Consider the following 16,035-nt stretch of genomic DNA (forward strand, 5'->3'; position numbering starts at 1 on the left):
GTTGAATCCATCAAATAGAATCTCTGACATTGGTATAATCTATTCCTTCAGTTGATGTTTAATTGATTATAGTGGAATATATTGTTTCAGGTGCTACTTCAGTATCTGCCATAGTTGTTCAGTAGTGCTGTTTTCTGAGGTCAGAGATGGCCATGAAATAGGGTGTTTCATTAAATCGTTAAAAGATAAGTACTATATGAATGAGGACATTCCTCTCACACTATGTTAAATGTTTCACCATGGGACGAGGATAATTATTGAGAAAGGCACAGTTCTCTATTTATTATATAGTGAAAACGAAAATCAATGAAAAATGGTTATTTATTCAAATAAAGCATTTTTTTTTCAATTAGCAATTATTTTACCCCTTCACTGCAGACAACGAATGGGATTTATCATCTGCATACAGGGACTAATAAGAAAGATTTTATGTATGGTGGCAGCATAAAATTGTTCCGACGCCTCTGCAACCCATCCCTTCCTCTCTCCCACTCTCTTACTTGCCTGCAGCGGCAGCCGCGGATAGTCAGGGACTGTGGTTTATAGCAACAGGCTTCGTAGCCCCTGCACTGCACGTAGGTGGAGGTGTGATGTACGACCTTTTAACTGAAAAAATACACATTACACCTCCTCATCTGTGCGGTGCAGGAGCTGTGTAGCCTATTGCCATAAGGCACAGCCCCTGATCACCCGAGGCCGCAACACCCTTCAAACCCTTCAGATGGATCTCTGCTTGCACTGAAATCTGCATAGCTCTCAATTCTGCCTACACGCCTACAACGCTACCTTCAAATACTAAACCTATGTGTGAACCTCCCACTGTTTCTCAGTTACACTCATTCAGCTGCAAGTGGAGATGAAAGACACTAGTAGTTGCTCAAAAATGGCATATGCTCAACAAATTGCATGGTCAATCCGCAAAATGGACTTGCATGCAACTTTGAATTAGGCCTACAGTGTTATGTGTAGTAACTACTGCACTAGCATTTATTCAAGTATATTATTTGACAAAAAGTTATTAAACTTTTAATTACTATACCAGTTGTGCACGATGTGTGACAAAATGGGATACAAGCATAATCAGGATGCCTTGACAGAAGTAATAATGTACTATTTAAGTCCTGGTCTCCTGGGTTCCCTGCATCTGTTTCTCATTGTACTGAGTCTCACATGCTTACTGTGGCCGTGGTGGATAACACAAAGTCAGTCTGGCAGTGAATCAGAGTAAATGAGCTTCCCTGAGTCACTGCCAGGCTGTCCGTGTACAAATGAGAAAAGGACAGATAAGAATTATGTAGAATTTGTTGTTATGGGTTAGAGTATGCTGCTACAGGTGCAGAAGGGAAAATGTGAAGCTACAGGGAGCAGAGAGAAAATATGCTGCTACAGAGCTCCCCTATTTAATTTGTTACTGCAGACAGGGAAGAAATGTGTTATTACAGGAGGGAGGGAGGATTGTGTTACTACAGAGGAGAAGGTGAAATGCGTTACTTCAGTGGTGAAGCAAGGAAGAAATGTGTAACTACAGATATGAGGAAGGCAAATATGACTCACCCACTATGTGGAATGGTCCAACCACATCTGGTGGAACACTGCCTCTCTGTGGTGGTGCACACATTTTGGTCCCCAAGAGCACTTTTTAATAAAATTAGGATGTATACTATAACTCAATTATTACATAATTGAATCAAGGTTATTATGTTTCCTGTAGTGATTTCCACATATTTTACTGTACTTAAGCAAGTAAAATTTTAGTATAGCCCATTCATATTAGTTCTTTCTGATAATGGTGTAAATGTGACCCTTGGACCAATAAAGGGTATGCACTGCTGTAATTAACAATAATAAATATAGAAGAATTACATATATACTGCAGAATAAATATAAATGCATAAACAATAATAACCCCAGAAATGTACAGTATAGTGTACAAGTTTATTATTAATAGCACTGCTGTTATTGTTACATATTTTGATGGGGTATCTGCAAATTCACAACTGCTAAACAATAATGAGCTCTAAAAACAAAACCTCGAGGAGTCTGTCTGTTTTACTGCCTTGTTATTGTCAAAAACATCTATTTGCTAGATAATGTTGCTCCTCTACCCTTGCAAGAAATTCCATGCAAATAAGATCTGTTTTATGCATCATTACCAAGGCTAAGTAGCATGGAAATAAAATAGTATTTCCTGTTCTACAGTTTAGAATATCAGGCCTTGCTTTGATCCGCTATCAATTTGACAAAATTCATATGATGGGTTCCAGAAAAATGGAGACTGAAAATTAAAAAGTAAATATTTTATTAGCTTTGAATAATAGGATGCACATTTCATATGCTCATAGTTTAAAATGTGCTTTTTGATCACTGAAAATGGCATGTCTCACCTGATTTTGCTAGATGTTGTATAAGGCAGCTGGAATTAGAAAGAGTTATTGAAATGTGATTTGCAATAGAAGAAATCCGCAATAGAATATATGATATGCATAATATGTGCATTTTTGCACCAAACCCTAAATACCTTCAATATATTAGTCAATTAAGCCATTGAGTTTATACGACTAAAGTCTCCTAATTAGGATTCTGTTGCCAGCACTGAAAAGATGGTCAGAGCATCAGATCAGTATGATTCTCATGTTTGCTTCAATGCATGCACAAGATGATGACTCTGGGTATTGAACAATTGTTTTCAGCTGCAATACTTGTTATCCAGACCAATGAAACATGGCCTGAGTTAATAAAGCATTCAATTAGCCTACATAATAAAATGTTGTGACTGAGGTTTAGCTAAATAAATGAAATTACTCAGTTATATGGTAATTTTTTAACTGCTAAACCCCTAAAATGCTTGCTTACATACCCACTAAAATTAGATCCCAAACATACCCATATAAACACTTCTTGTTAGAAATGATGGCACTCCATTTCCATGCACCCTGACAGTTACAGTATTATCTCCCATTCAAGATCATTTCCAAATAACCAGTCAGTTCCTAGCCTATGGACATAGCTTTCAACTACACAGTAAAGACTATTGGGTTAATTGAGCTCATTCATTGAGATTTATTAATAAAGAATAAATTTTTAGTTTGATGTTTTCTGACAACCTGCAAATTAAGTGCAAAATGTGTTTGGGATGTGGGCTCTATGTACTATGAAGTGGTCCACAGTACCCAAAGCATATCTCACAGCTGTCTTGATTCACAGCCTCTGCAAGGGATGGTTCTTACAACAAAGGCAAGCAGGTGGGGTTTCATAAAAAAGTAGGCATGGTTGGTTAAAAATGGGTGTGGTTGGTGCATTAGGATGGGTTTGGGTGATTAAAAATAACTATCACACAATATAAACTAATATCATTTATAACAATTAGGCAAATATTTGTAATGTAATCAACATCTGTAAAATACATCACTTAAAACAGATATATTTGCTGAGCCATAATCTGTACATTGAGTTACAAAGAAACCTAGAAAAAAACCATAGAGTTTCAGATCAGGGGCAGGATAGGAGTAAAAGTAATTTGTGGTAGGCTGAAGTAGTAGTAGTGTGGAAAAGGGGGCAGGCTGGGAGTAGTAGTGCGGAGCAGGGGGCAGGGTGGGAGTAAGTGGAAATCAGAGGCAGGATGGGAGTATTGGTGTGGAGCAGGGGGCAGGGTGTGAGTAGTGGTGGAAATAAGTGGGCAGGATTGAAGTGAAGGTGACTCTCTGGGAAGTAGTAGCCTGAACATGAATCACCTCCACTCCGGGTGTCACCTTCTCTCTGCATGGGTCCCGATCACCATCCCTCTCTCGCGCTGACAGCAGCCAGTTTTCACATCCAAAGTGAGTGAAATGCCTTCTACCCACACCCTGCTCCTCCGGCTCCTACTCTGTCCCAGGGCTACCAGCCATACAGCTGCAGGCTGCACATGCACATGACCCATTCATCCCCACATGGTCACGTCCGGCCCCTACAATCCCAAAGACAGGGAGGGGGCTGCTGATGGCTGGCGGCGGAGGCTGATGGAGAGGACACCACAGAGTGATGGTGCAGCCGCAAGCTTCCGGTTTCCAGGTAGCGCTGCAGACAGCAGGCAACGCCGACCCCCACCGGCAGTGTTGGGCTGGCCAGCCCTGCACATGGGTTCCTGGGACTGGCCCAGCGGGAACTCTGCTGCTTTCCCCGCAGCCCAATCCGCCCCTGGTACAGGGGCATACTGTAGCTCTTCTTAGTGCAGATGGTAAAGTTCTGAATCATATTATTAACAACAGTCTGAGCACGCTGACAGAGCAACTTCTTCTGGAGAGTCAATGCGGGTTTTGTCCTAATAGAGGCACGGTTGCATCAATAAATATTTGTTGTTAAGCAACTTCAAGAAAAAAGGGCCAAATGTAATAAGGTGAGAGTTTTTAAACTCAGCCAATGTAATAGAGTCTGAGAACATGCAAACTTGCATGTTTTTCAGACTCAAAAAACTCTCATGATTTAAACTCTCATCCAGATGTTTTCCAATTTTGAAGATAAAACTTTACCAGTGTAAAAGTGTGAGAATTTTACTGCTAAACTCTCACATTTTCTAAACTCTCACCATATAACATTTGGCCCAAAACCTGGAACAACATTGGGCTCCTTATATGTGCTTCGTCGACTTGGAGAAAGGTTTTGACAGGGTACCGAGGACTGCTCTTTGGATTGTGCTCGAGAAGATTGGATGTCCCATGAGGTTGATTAACTTACTGTAGTAAGCCAATTCCACGATGGCATGATGGCCAGAGTACAACATGAAAATGACTTCACAGATAGATTCCCAGTCACCAGTGGTGTAAAGCAAGGCTGTGTAATGGCTCCTACACTCTTCGCCATTTATTTTGCTGCTTTGATAAATGGTGTTCTGAAGAACTGCAGTTAAGAATCGTATCAATTAATACCGTAAGAGCATCTTTGACCTATCTCGCTTCAGAGCAAATCATAAAGTTAGACACCTCTCTGTGTTAAAAGTTCTGTATGCCAATGATGTTTGCCTTATGGGCCACTTTTGCGGCAAATTCAGCCTTGTGATAAGAGCATCGAAAACCCAGCGCATCAAAATAACCTATAAAAGGCTTACCTGTGAACGACGCTGTTGTCCACCTGGGTGGAAAACAGCTGGAAGAAATGTGATAATTTCTGTACCTAGGAAGCATAATACGTGACACGACCACCTCGAGTCCGAAATTGCTACATGGATTGGCAAAACTGCTGCTGCTTTCGGCAAACTCAATCATAGAGTATGGAAGCCCCACGATCTCCAGCTGCAGACTAAACTCACTCTATATAAAGCAATCGTGCTTCCCTTATTGATGTATGCCTCTGAGACCTGGTGCCTCTTCAGGGAAGACATTGGAAGACTGGACAACCTCCACCTGAAATGCCTCCGGGCAATCCTGCTTGTGAATTGGCAGGATCGTGTCCCAAACTCCGAGATTCTTTGTCGGAACAAGATGAATGGCACGGAGTGCTTGCTGATGAGCGGCCATCTGAGCTGGTGTGGACACCTAGGACCTGATTCAGAGCCGCTCGCTAGATGTGATCGCTCGCTCCCAGCGTATGCAAATCCGGCACATGCCCAGCAAGGCAGGCGATCGCACAGCAAGGCATTAGCACGCCCACTATGTCTTAGAGAGCGATCACTTTGTGTATGCAGACGCCCACCAGCCATTCATAAGACGCCCACTTGCGCACGTCATCTCCTGGAAGTGCATGAAAACATTGGTACATTGAGCACCATCGAATGTGATCACAGCTTTTGAGGTTGACTATACCTGGCCGCAAGCACTGCGATCACTTCAGTGTGAAATACAACCAGGTGACGTGTACAATGACGCTACCTGTTAATTATGCACGTCTATGAAACGACATGGAAACACTCAGGCATGCCTGCGTTCATACCTCCACTCTCCCGTTTCTAGTGGCCTGCCCTGTTACCACCCATAAACGGCCTCTCCTGTCATTAATTCATCTGGGCTGTCTATGCTGAGCGAGTGAGTGATCTCGATCTGTCGAAGTGGTTCGTGCACGTGCATTGTGATGCATGCGCAGAATGCAAATATCGGCCAGCTATGAGTGATCGCATCCTAGTGAGCAGGTCTGAATTAGCCCCACCTAGTGCGGATCAATGATTTGAGGTTGCCAAAGTCAGTTTACTACTCCGAGCTTTCGATTGGAATAACGCAAGGCTGGGGGTCAATAACTGCGTTACAAGGATGTCTTGAAGCGTCACCTGGCTTCAAGCAGCCTGTCTCACGACACCTGGGAAGAACTTGCACTAGGTAGAATGGAGTGGCGACATGCTGTCAAAAATGGAACTGACAACTTTCAACGTTTGCACTTATAAGAGCTTGATGTCCAGCGCCAAATCCGGCAAACCCACTCAAAACCCTTCTATAACTACTACACAGTCAACTCTAGCAGACAGTTATACTGTGCCGTCTGCAACCGAATTTTCAAGACCAAGTTCAGCTTTGCTAGTCACATAAGAGCGCACACTAGAAGATGATGTCAGGGAGTCGCCGTTGGACACGCTGTGAAGGACATCATCATCAGAAGGTACCTGTAAATCATGAACAAATCAATTCACGTAATCTCCGCTGTTGAAGTCAGTTGACAAATTATATATCTTTATAAAAATATGATTTTTTATTTTTTTTAATTATTATTACATTAGTTGGATTATAAATCAAGGGAACACAAAAATGTACTGGATTTTCCCTTGGATGCAAGGATCCTGTTGCTCATAATGCATGTATTATTAAATATTTCATGCCGAATGATTCACTATCACTGACTACACATTTTTTGTTCATTGCACTTTGCATTTGTGAACACTGAGCAGTTTCTACAGTAAATAAAATGACATATAAGTTTTGCTTATATATTAATATATTTTTTTTAGGTAGCCAGTAAGACTTTAAAAAGGTAATGCTTCAGTGGGAGACAAGAGTGGTACTTTTTTGCTTCTAAATATAATAATACTGATAAAAAATAATGAAAACACAGAAAAACTAAAACATATAGGCTATAAATCATATCGTGTGAAATGTATTAAAAAAGTGATGTTTTAAATGTCCGGTTCTGAATACTAAACTGCAGCAAAACGCCTCTGCACATTCATATGACATCCACATAAATAACGAATGAGCTCATTACTATGCATACTTTTAAATGAATACAAAATCAATTATTAATCTAATAATCCCTAAGAGCTGCTGAAGGTTTATTCTGTATACCATGGATATTATTCAGTGAAGTGTTAAAGGTTCCCTTCATTTTTTGCTCTGTTGCTATTTTTTTTTAATAATAAAAAAGAATAACCCCTTTATTGCATAGAGAACGTATAATTATTTATGCAAGCCGAAAACTGTGCATTGCTTTCAGTAACATTCTCTGTCTCATGGAGCTCTTTGGGGAAAAACTAATAAATGAATTGGGCCATTACTGGAAGATAACATGAATAGGTGTAGGATAATCCAAGAGTGATATTTAAAGATATACTGTATAAAGTTAAAAATAGTTAAATGTGATTTTAATGATTGCCACCTTCTCTATCATTTTCATAATAGAACAGTACCTTGATGTAGTCTACAGATGACACTGTTGCATTTGCTGTCTACAGAAAGCATGTAAAACTTCCATAGACCGCAGAGGAAACACCTGCAGGCAATAAATTAAAACCAAAATATTTATTTTTCAAATTATTAATAAACTTTAAGTAACACACATACTTTTAATCTTGTGAATTCTCTAAAACATATCTATTTCTAAGAAGCGAGCTATCTATTGTCTAGAGAACAAATTTTATTATCGTTGTTTATTTCTAAATCACCAAACATATTACACAGTGTTGTGCAGATAATACGAAATCATTAACATTAGTCCCTGCCCCCCACTGGAGTTTACAATCCAAGGGATAGGTGTATCAAATCTTCAAAAGAGGACAGACGTAAAGTTCCCCGTAGCTACCAATCAACTTCTAGCTATCATTTAAAGTATGTACTTGATAAATAATAGCTAGAAGCTGTTTCCTATGCTCATCTTCTCCACTTGTCCTCATTAAAATATTTATTACATCTCCTGAAATCCCCTACCACAAATAAACACAGTATGTTTTTGGACTGTGGGAGGCATGGGCAGTGTAAGAGAGGATTGGGCCCGTGTGCAGCCTCCGTGTGGGCCCCTTCCTCTCTGGCTGCTCATTAGCAGCCCATTAGACTCTGGCTTTATTTCAAAGTCTACTGCTCATGCGCAGATCTCCGGGAACATGGCTCCTGTGCTTTGTTCCTGGAAACTTCTCTACTGTGCGGAAATCTCTGGGAAAATGGCCACAGCGCCATTTTCCCTGTGATTTCTGTCTGCAGCTCTGGCTGGCATGTTGGGACTCTGGAGCAGTAAATAGAATATGGGTGCAGGGTGTGCTCCCCCTGGACACAGGGGCCCATGTGCACCACACACCCAGCACCCATTATAGATACACCAATGCGGGAGGAAAGTCACACAAACATGGGAAGAACATACAAATGCCACATAGTGCCATACTTGGAATCAAACTCATGACCCCAATGTTGTGAGGAAGCTATGTGTCAGTGATGTTGTTGTTCCTATTGTCTAATGCTGCATTCTACAGTACTGTGTATATATATAAAGTTGTTTTTGGGCCCGATTCAGACCCGCTCGCTAGGATGCATTCGCACGCAAACTGCCGATAGTAGCATGGTGCGCATACATACAGATCGCAGTGCGTGTGCGCGAACCAGTCCGTGCGATCGGGAAGCGTTCGCTCGCTGGGTATAGACTGCCTGGCTGAATGAGTGACAGGACAAGCCGTTTGTGGGTGGTGACGGGTTGGTCAATGAAAACGGGGGAGTGGTGGTGCAAACGCAGGCGTACCCGAGCATCTTATCGCCGTTTCAGAGGCGTGCATAATTAAGACGCAGCATCATAGTACACGTCACTTGGCTGAATTTTACACTGAAGTGCTTGCGGTAGGGTATGGTCAACCACAAGTGCTGCATTCGCTTCCGATGGTACTCGATGTTACCAATGGTTGCATACACATCCCGGAGATGATGTGCATAAGTGGGCGTCTTAAGACAGGCTGATGGGCATCTGCATACAAAGTGTGATCGCACGCCAAGACATAATGGGCGTGCTAATGCCTTGCCGTGCGATCACCTGCCTTGCTGTGGGTGTGCTGGATTTGCATACGCTGGCTGCGTACAAACGCATCTAGCGAGCTGGTCTGAATCGAGCCCTTTGTTCACTGTCACACAATCCAATAAAACCGAGACACTCTTAAAATTAAACAGGTTCTGGAGCTAGGGGCTGGCTTCATACACACACTGTCACACTCTGGCAGGCTCATGAGCAGCTCAGCTCTCGATACATTCAAACTGTGGCAGACAGCATAATCAATACACAATCTTTGATCCTGGCAAAGCTTAGCATATGGATATTACAAACAGCAGGGGAGATTAATCGCAGCCACACAGTGCCACTGTGGGCGGGCCCCCTTTTGTCCAGGAACGGCACTCCAGTCCCCGCATTTCTCCCCTGATGGCAGCCCTGCTAGACATGGTCTACAATGTTGGTCTGCAGAGTGATTTCAGGGGGTGATTCAGCTGTGGACGGAGTGACAGAAAACATGCACAGATTCTCGATTATACCGTTTCTGGGTGCGGAGACTTAGATTTCCTGGCCTCCTTTACTCATCTGCGGCGGCTGGCTTGCGTGACCCCATGGTCCTTAGCAGGCCGAAGTGATTGCAGATGATCCAATGCTGCATGCTTGGATGCAGCTCAGATCAGTAATGCACGCAAGAGGCTTAACGCCTCCTGCTGCATTACCATATTACAGCTATCACAGCTGCTAACATGTTAGCAGCTGCAATAGCATATATGTCCGCAGCTGAATGTTCTGCAGTGATTTCTGAATCGCAAGTGACTTTGAAAGCTGTACTGATTTCTGTTCTGTAAGGCAGGCCCCTATTTAACAACGTAGCATAACCCCTTTAGCGCTCGATATACCCACTCCAAACGGTATGAGAATACGCTTGTTTGCGCTGTCACTACTCCTAATTTGCATAGTTATAGGCAAGGACAATGTAAAAAAATGAAGACTGAAGGTGTACTTTAGTGTCCAGTCTTCATCCTGGGCAATGCCGGGTATACCAGCTACTGTAGTTATAGATATAATGGTTTTTTTTTTTTTTATATATATAATTTTAAAAAACATAGTCAAACTCGAACAATACATAAACAGATAGGAATTTGACTGTAAATGTAGATTCTATTGTAGCTTGAACTATGTGAGGAATAGATGAAGTAGGTGGAAATCATGCAGTGTACACCGCCCAGATACCAGTGGCAATGTGAACACTTTGATGTTACTTTTATGCCTTAGGAAGAAATTTTGCTAAGCAATCTGAGAAAACATAACAGCAGATATTATGTTTTATGTTGCTGTCATTATGCCTCTCTGGTTTTTTTTTCTTCTCAGAATCTTTTCATGTAGTTGGTCAGATACTCAGTTCAGGAGAGAAAATCGAAGTCCATAATAGAGCCCTTTCACACAAGCTGCAAACAGATGTATATAGAGTAGACTGAATTCTGGGCTTATTAATAGTTGAATAGTACATGCTAACAGAGTAATGTGCATATATGAAATGTTTTATCAGGATCGTCATGTGCCGAAATCCCACTTTTACAAGAACGTGTGACTTTACTTTACATTACACTACAATGCACTATGTTGCATTACATTGGCAGATGTACATTAGTTATAATGTGGGGATGTTAATCCATTTTAATTAATTCATATATTTTACATTGCACGTTGTTTCATAAAACACATGCTTGTGTGAAAGGACTTTTTTTTTTAATTGTACACTACTGTGACGTTATTCCAATGATCATTGTAAATAAACTGGTTTACTTTTGCTCTTTCATGTGAACGGTGTCAGAACATTTTCATCTGCACTTATTTATGAAGTAAGGGGAAGATGATGTTCTTGAAATGCAGGAGGACAGGTTCTAGGGATTAAGGACCTCATTCAGAGTCGGTCGTTGCGGCCGCATGGTCGTACGCCACCGATGTTCACTAAACTGCGTTTGCGTAAAATTCGCAATGCCCGTGCGCAAACTAGCTATTACGATCAGAAATTGCTCTCTCCTTCAACTTGGCCAGGTCGTTAGTTTGAGTGACAGGATGAGGCATTTGTGGGTGGTAACAGGGGAAGGTGCTTGTGAACGGGGGAGTGGAGATCCGAACGCAGGCGTGCCTGACTATGCAAACGGCGTTTTATGGGAGTGCATAATTAACAAAGTAGCGTCATGGCACATGTGACATGGGAGGTTTTTACACTGACTTGATCGTAGTGCTTAAGAGAGGGTATGGTCAACCTTAAGGTCTACGAGCAGCTCCGATGGTCTCGATTAATCCTTATATGCCCGGAGATGACGTGTAATGGGAACGAGAAGGGGGCGTATTTTTAGTCTTACGGCTGCATCCTCCCCTCGCTCATCCAGCTAACGATCCCATCTTATCGACGCAACTTGCGAGCACTTCATTTGCATATCCGGCCCCTTTTACCTTACGACTGTGCGGCCGCAACGACTGACTCTGAATGAGGTCCTAAATGTGAATGACTGGTAAATATCTAGTAACATGGACAAATGAGATGGGCAGAGCAAAATATGTTTTACTATTATGGGGCCTATGTATCAAGCTGTTTTTTACATAAAATGTATGAATAAACTGTAGTTATGTAATAGCACAATGCTGTCAGATCGCAGTCCCCATTATTATCAATGAGGACTACGATCTGACCGTTATGAACCAAATGCCAAAAAGCGAAGCTTTTCGGAGTTTAGGCCCAGTAGATCCCAGGAGTTCACACAGGGCCTGATTCAGAGATTAACTCAATGGCGATTACGTACGCAGATCAAGCAATTGTTTATGAATGCACGTGCGCTGCATTCACATTGTGATTATAGACGCACATCAGAATTCATCGCATAGTGATTGACAGATAGTCAGCGTTTGGGGGTGGTGATGGGGGACTGGCCGAAATACACATGCATGCCTGTCCGTTTTTAAACGCTGTTACATGGGCATTCATAAATTAGCCACTGTGAGTGCTTATGCAGCATGAGAGCCTTCTGCATGAAAGGAGAGCTCCCGAGTCTGCGGCTGGTCAGACCTTCTGCAAGGGCAAAATGGCCGCCAATGTGTGTCAATGGTACCGATATTTATGCAGGTGTGTGTCGTCGCACGCAGGTAAGAAGGCAGCAGTGGTCGTCTTTATGCTCAGGTGATCTTTGACCTTTGAACATTAGCATTTCTTTGCAGCTGGATTGCGTATGAAAATGCAACTGTGATCGCATTAGCGTCCATTTCTGAATCGGGTCCACTGCGTGCATGTGCAGTGTCAGCCTCTACAGGAGAAGTCTTTCACAAAAGGGGATATAACTAGCAGGGACGCGGTTACCGCAACTGCTGTGCTTACAAGTTTCCCTTTGTACAGAGGGGAGGTATTTTCATTAGAAAATTAAAATATCCCCTGCGATATCGATACATAATATGGATACATAATAATCGTGGCTGTTCCTGAGATTATTAGTACATAGAATCCTTAGTGTTATGCAGTATCACTATTTTGTGCCAATGTGCTCGTGTAAATAGATGTGAACCTTTTTTAGTTGACAAAGATGGCATCTAATGTAAATGTGAAAAGTTTGCTTGAGTCAATGGGGCTAATTCAGATTTGTCAGCCGCAATTACACTCACATGTCATGTTTGGAACTAAGGGCCTGATTCAGACCCACTCGCGAGCGGCTGTCCGCTCGCAAGTGGGTCGATGTTATGGACTGAGCATGCGCACGACGGAGGGAGCTCCGTCGTGCGCATGCGCCAGACGCGACGAGCGAAGGAAAGTCCTTCGCTCGTTGTGTCCGATCAAAGGGGGCGTGCTGTCAATGTTGATTGACAGCACGCCCCCTTTGGTGGGCGTGCCGGGGGCGTGCCTCCCTGACGGGGGCGTTCCCACGGGAACGCCTCCCGTCAGAAGCCGGCCCACTGACATCACTAGTGATGTCAGTGGGAGTGATTTTGGCTCTGATAGAGCCAAAATCACTCCGGAGCTTGCGGGTGAAAACCTCAACCGCAGGCTCCGGCTCGCAATTTCGATGGTCGCGGCCATCACAAAGCACGCTCGTATAGCCTGTGGCCGGTGGTCGTGACCATCGCGACCATCGAAACTGCGAGCTGGAGCCTGCGGTTGAGGTTTTCAACCGCAAGGCCCGGAGTGATTTTGGCTCTATCAGAGCCAAAATCACTCCCACTGACATCACTAGTGATGTCAGTGGGCCGGCTTCTGTCGGGAGGCGTTCCCTTGGGAAGCCCCCGTCAGGGAGGCACGCCCCCGGCACGCCCACCAAAGGGGGCGTGCTGTCAATCAACATCGACAGCACGCCCCCTTTGATCAGACACCCACAGCTTATGCGAGCGGCCAAAAAGATGGTCGCGATGGTCAAGACCATCGCGACCATCGGGCTTGCGACGAGACCCTGCGGTAGGTCTATCAGAGCCAAAAGCACTCCCACTGACATCACTAGTGATGTCAGTGGGGCCGGCACCCAGACGGAAAGCGTTCCCATGGGAACGCCTCCGTCTGGGCAGCAACGCCCCCGGCACGGCCACCAAAGGGGGCGTGCTGTCAGTCACCATCGACTTCACGCCCCCTTTGGTGCGAGACCCATAGCGACAGCTTGGCTGTCGCTATGCGGGTCTCGCGCATGCGCACGACGGAGCTCCCTCCGTCGTGCGCATGCGCATTAGGGCACCATCGACCCGCTTGCGAGCGGGTCTGAATTAGGCCCTATGTTCTATGTTCTCATGTTCTGCAGTATATGTACATGTGTGTTGAGCCAAGTGTGTTAGTAGATTCCCTCTTACTGAAAACAAATATGTGGACCTTTCTTATACATAGTGTAACAGGACTGGATTAGGGATCCCTCTCCAGGGGTGGATGGACTCCCTCTTCACACACACACAGCAGCCGGAAAATAGTACACCAGTCTGGGTCTCGTGCTAATTGGTCGGCGCCAGTCTTTATTGTGCCAAGTAAAAGGAAAAACAAAACATAAAAGTAAACGCTAGCCCGTCTGGGCGCTAACTAAACAAGAGGTTCCCTCTCTAAAGAAACAGTGGGGCCTACTGCCTCCACCATCAACACAAGCACATGCACAGACCTTACAGGTAGTTTCATCAAGTGTCTCTGAGCCAGCCAGCCTGCTTGCTCTTCCAGGTATGAGACACTCCCTTACAATTAGACACAGCCTATATCAGCCAGTTCCAGGTGCAGAGCTTAATGAGCCTGCTAACAGGCCAAAAACCAAAACCTGGAGTGGGTTGTGGATGGAGCCCACCCTCTCCTCACATCCACACCCCTTGGTCCCAAACTGGCTTTTCCAAAAGCCAAACTCAAATCTGCTTCAGTGCAGACTTTCTCCTGGGGGCTTTTTTAGAACTCATAGGTCAAAAACCTAAGGCAAATGTATCTACCACTGACCACTTTACCAGTGATTCTATCACATATCCCCCCCTTTGTTTCGACCTGTGGGGCGGAACAACTGAATCCCCCAAGCAATGTATGCGTGACAACGCGTCTGCATTGGCCAGCTGGCTTCCTGGCCTGTGCTCTACTGAAAACTTAAAGGTTTGTAGCGCCAAGCACCACCTCATTACTCTTGTGTTAATGTCCTTGTTTTCGGACATCCATTTCAGAGGGGCATGGTCAATAATCAGTTTGAACTTTCTTACTACCAAATAGTACCTGAGAGATTCTAATGCCCATTTTATGGCCAAAGCTTCCTTTTTCACTGTGGCATAGTTTCTCTCATGGGTATTCAATTTCCTGCTCAGGTAAAAAATAGGGTGTTCCTCAACCCCTCTGCTTTGGGACAGGACGGCTCCGATGCCTACACCGGACGCATCGGTTTGTACCACAAACTCTTTGTCAAAATCAGGGGTTACCAGAACAGGTTGGGTACATAAGGCTATTTTTAATTCTTGGAAAGCTTTCTCCGCTTCCCGACCCCATTCCACCATGGTTTTTCGTTTGCCCTTGGTAAGGTCAGTAAGTGGGACCGCAATGGTGGCAAAACTAAGAAAGCTCTCACCTGCTTCTTATTGAGGGGTCATGGCCAGTTCTGTATTGCCTCAATCTTATTGAGCTGTGGTTTTATCAAACCTCTGCCAATGGTGTACCCCAGATATTTTACTTCCTCCATCCCTAGACAACACTTTTTTGGGTTGGCTGTCAGACCTGCCTTAAGGATGGAGTATAACACTGCTTGTACTCTGGGTAAGTGAGACTGCCAATCAGGACTATGTATGACCACATCATCCAGATAAGCCGCAGCATATCGTCTATGGGGTCTGAGAATCCTATCCATCATTCTTTGGAAGGTAGCAGGCACCCCATGTAGCCCAAAGGGTAACACTTTATAATGAAACAACCCTTCTGGCGCAGAAAAAGCTGTTTTTTCTTTGGTGTTTTAAGTTAACGGCACTTGCCAATACCCTTTGGTTAGGTCCAGAGTGGTTAAATACCTTGCTGTCCCCAGCCTTTCAATTAGTTCATCCACCCTTGGCATTGGGTAGGCATCAAATTTTGAAACACTGTTCAGCTTTCGGAAGTCATTACAAAAATGCACACTCCCATCGTGCTTTGGAATCAACACAATGGGACTGGACCACTCACTATGTGATTCTTCAATTACCCCCAATTCTAAAATTTTTTAAATTTCCTTTGACACAGATTCCCTTTGGGCTTCAGGCAACCTATAGGGCTTTAGGTTAACCTTAACCCCCGGGTCAGTGACTATGTCATGTTTGATGACCGTGGTTATTCCTGGCAGGTCAGAAAACAGTTTCGGATTTCTATTTCGGATCAAAAATTCCTTGACCTCCTGCTGTTGACTGGCTGACAGGGTTTTTGCCATGGTCACTTTGGAGGGGCTTGGA

General features: G+C 43.9%; 1 protein-coding gene across 1 annotated transcript in view; it reads left to right on the top strand.

Annotated features, from left to right (window-relative positions):
• PACRG (parkin coregulated) overlaps positions 1-16,035 on the top strand; it is a 650,764-nt gene that overhangs the window by 311,049 nt on the left and 323,680 nt on the right. The gene's annotated exons all lie outside the window — the stretch shown is intronic.

Source organism: Taudactylus pleione, unplaced genomic scaffold, assembly GCF_031769625.1.
Source record: "Taudactylus pleione unplaced genomic scaffold, aTauple2 ptg000006l, whole genome shotgun sequence".
Taxonomy (NCBI): domain Eukaryota; kingdom Metazoa; phylum Chordata; class Amphibia; order Anura; family Myobatrachidae; genus Taudactylus; species Taudactylus pleione.